The following is a 3,220-nucleotide window of genomic DNA, read 5'->3' as shown; positions in this document are numbered from 1 at the left end:
AGGGAAGAGGATAAAGCTAGCCCGCGGGCAGGTGGCGTGGTGGTTAAGATCCCTGCACTCCCGGACCAGCAGGTGGTGTAATGGCTATGTCCCCATGTTGTCGACCGTGGTTCGAGTCTCGGACCCAGTGGTTTAAACTCACACAGGACGCGTGTGCGTGCGTGGTCAAGATCCTGAGAGGAGAACGGAGGAGAAGGGATTGCGGTGTGGCCATCCCCCCTGGGGGGTGATTTCTCGCTTTCTGTCTCTCTGTCTCTGTCTTTCTGGCGCGCACATGCACCCTATAGCAAAAATCTTTCAAAAAAAAAAAAAATTCAAAACAAACACACACGTGCTTTCTGTTTTTAGAGATTTTTGCTATAGAGCAGGTGCACTCTTTGAGAGACAGACAGAAAGCTAGAAATCACCCCCTTGGGGGATGGCCACGCCCCAAACCTTTCTCCTCCATTCTCCTCTTGGGGATCTTGGGCACGCACACACATGTCCACCTGATGTGATTTGCAAGCCACTGGCTCCAGGACTTGAACTGCAGTTGGTCATGTGGGAGTCCAGCAGTGTGACCACTTCACCATCTGCTGGCCCCAAAGCTTGTGATCTTCTGGACCTTGCGTCTGTCAGGTGCCAGTCGAAGATGAGCTGGTTCGTTTCATGGTTGCATTAGCTCCAGGTGGGGAAAATGAGAACTGAAGAGCGGGCCATCCTTCCAAGCTCGTGGGTCTGCTGCGGGGCCCCGAGGGAATGCAATCTGACCCTTGGCACCTGTGCCACCGCCTGACTCAGGGCGCGGTACGACGCCCCCGGTGCCCGCCATCTGAAGCTGCCTCCTGTCTTCAGGGACTTGATCTGGTCCTTGCAGCAGGCAACCAACCAGCAGGGCTGTCAGCTGGTAACTTAAAGGACGGAATTAGCCAAACGAAGGTTCATAAGGCCCCTGCCATTGTACTAGCGTACAGGGCATCACTGTATTTTTTTTTTTTTTTGGAGAGTTTTTTTTTTTTGCTATATGGCGCGTGCGCTCACCAGACAGACAGACAGAGACAGAGAGATAGAAAGCGAGAAATCACCCCCCAGGGGGGATGGCCACGCCGCAATCCCTTCTCCTCTATTCTCCTCTCTGGATCTTGGGCACGCACGCACACGCACCCGGCGTGAGTTTTAAGTCACCGGGTCCGGGACGCAAACCGTGGTCGACTACGTGGGAGTCCAGCGACATAGCCATTACACTAACTGCTGGTCCCATTGTAGGGCATCACTTTTTTTAAAAAAAGAATTCTTTTATTTAACTTAATGAATGAATAAATTTTGTTTTGACCAGAGAGGGACAGAAAGAGAGAGAAAGTGAGAAAGCAAGCCACCAGGTCCGGGATGCGAACCACAGTCAGCCATATGGAGTCCTGCATCCTTAACCAGCATGCCACCTGCCAGCCCCCCAGAACATTACTTAAAAAATTTTTTTTTTCTATACAGGTTATGCTCTTGCTGGGGAGAGAGGGACAATGAGAATGCCCCCTTCTGGCCGGGATAACCACACTACAGTCCCTCCTCCATCTTCCTCTCGGGATTCTGGGCACACCCACACTCGTGCCTGGCACATTTTTTGAGCCCCCGGGTCCCTTGAACTGTACACTCAGCAATGTGGGATCTGGCTGTCTTAACCACTGTGTCACCTAGCTGGCCCTAGGATCACTTTTTTTTTTTTGTGGAGTTTTTTTTTTTTTTTATTTTTGCTATAGGGCACGTGCCCTCTCGCAAGACAGACAGAGACAGAGAGACAGAAAGCGAGAAATCACCCCCCAGGGGGGATGGCCATACCGCAATCCCTTCTCCTCCATTCTCCTCTTGGGATCTTGGGCACGCACGCATGCACACACGCCCGGCGTGAGTTTTCAGCCACTGGGTCCGGGACGCGAACCGCAGTTGACTATGTGGGAGGTCCAGCAACATAGCCATAACGCTAACTGCTGGTCCCAAAGATCCTTTTTAAAGTAGCTACAATGTAGTAAGTCCTTACTCCATCCTGTTGACCTTGCTCCTGGCCAAATCTTCTGGGTACTCTTGTGAGACAGGTCATACCCCCACCCCGTGGCTCTTAAAGCCCTAGCGCATCTGAGCCAGCACGTGGTTAAGGTTCTGGATCCCCGCAAGGCTGATCACAGTTCAAATCCTGATGGTGGCCTGAAAATCATGCCAGGCATGTATGTGTGCGTGTGCCCAAATTTTCAGGAGGAGAATGGAGGAGAAGGGATCGCAGGTGTAGGCAACCCCCTTAGCGGGGATTTATTTATTTATTTATTTATTTTAATTTGACCAGAGAGAGAGAGAGAGACAGAGACAAAGTGAGAAAGCAAGCCACCAGGTCTGGGACTTGAACCACCATCACCCATGTGGGAGTGTCCAGCACCTTAACCACTACACCAACTGCTAGCCCCAGGAGACCTTAACCACTACACCACCTGCTAGCCCCAGGAGGATGGGAGGGGGTGATTTCTTACTTTCCCTCTCACTGTCTCTGTCTCTCTGTCTGGTGAGCACGAGGGCCTTCAGGCAAAAACCCATGCCAGGTGCTGGGTGCATGTGCGTGGATGCCTAAAACCCCCAGAGGAGAATGGTGGAGAAGGGATTGAGACTGGGCCACACACCCCAGTGATTTCTTGCTTTCTGTCTCTCTGTCTCTTTCTGTCTCTCCAGCGAGCACCGGTGCCCTATAGCAAACATCTCTCTAAAATAAACAAAAACAAAAGACAAAAACCTACCTTCTTCTGCAGGGGCTTCTCTGAATCCCCAAGTTTATTACTTTCTCCTTCCTCTGTCTCCGCCCTCCCTGGCACCTGCCCTGTCGCGTCTGCGACAGTGTCCCTGGGGGGTGTGCATTACTGCCCACGCCCCCTTTCTCCCCGTAAGCTGATGAAAGGCAGAGTGTCTGTCAGGTGACAGATGGCAAACTTGAGCCTCAGCGCAAAAGTAACCCGCCCCAGGGGGCGCCGCCAGTGCGCAGAGGGGCGAAGATCTGAAGTCGGTGCGCGTCTGTTTGCAGCCAGCTAACGACGCAGGGTAATGGGGCATCTGTGGGCACCGTCACCCCCGCCGTCTGCGGTTACCCTTTTGACGCTGCAGCCTCAGCTGTTCCCAGGTGTCACCTTCGCCCCGCTCGCCAAAGTACTGGTAGTCGGGGGAGACCAGGGCAGGGGTCGCCAGCAGTAGGAACAGCAGAAGTGGCAGC

This window comes from Tupaia chinensis, unplaced genomic scaffold (genome assembly GCF_000334495.1).
Source record: "Tupaia chinensis unplaced genomic scaffold, TupChi_1.0 Scaffold138060_1, whole genome shotgun sequence".
Classification (NCBI taxonomy): domain Eukaryota; kingdom Metazoa; phylum Chordata; class Mammalia; order Scandentia; family Tupaiidae; genus Tupaia; species Tupaia belangeri.
This window is presented reverse-complemented; position numbering follows the sequence as displayed.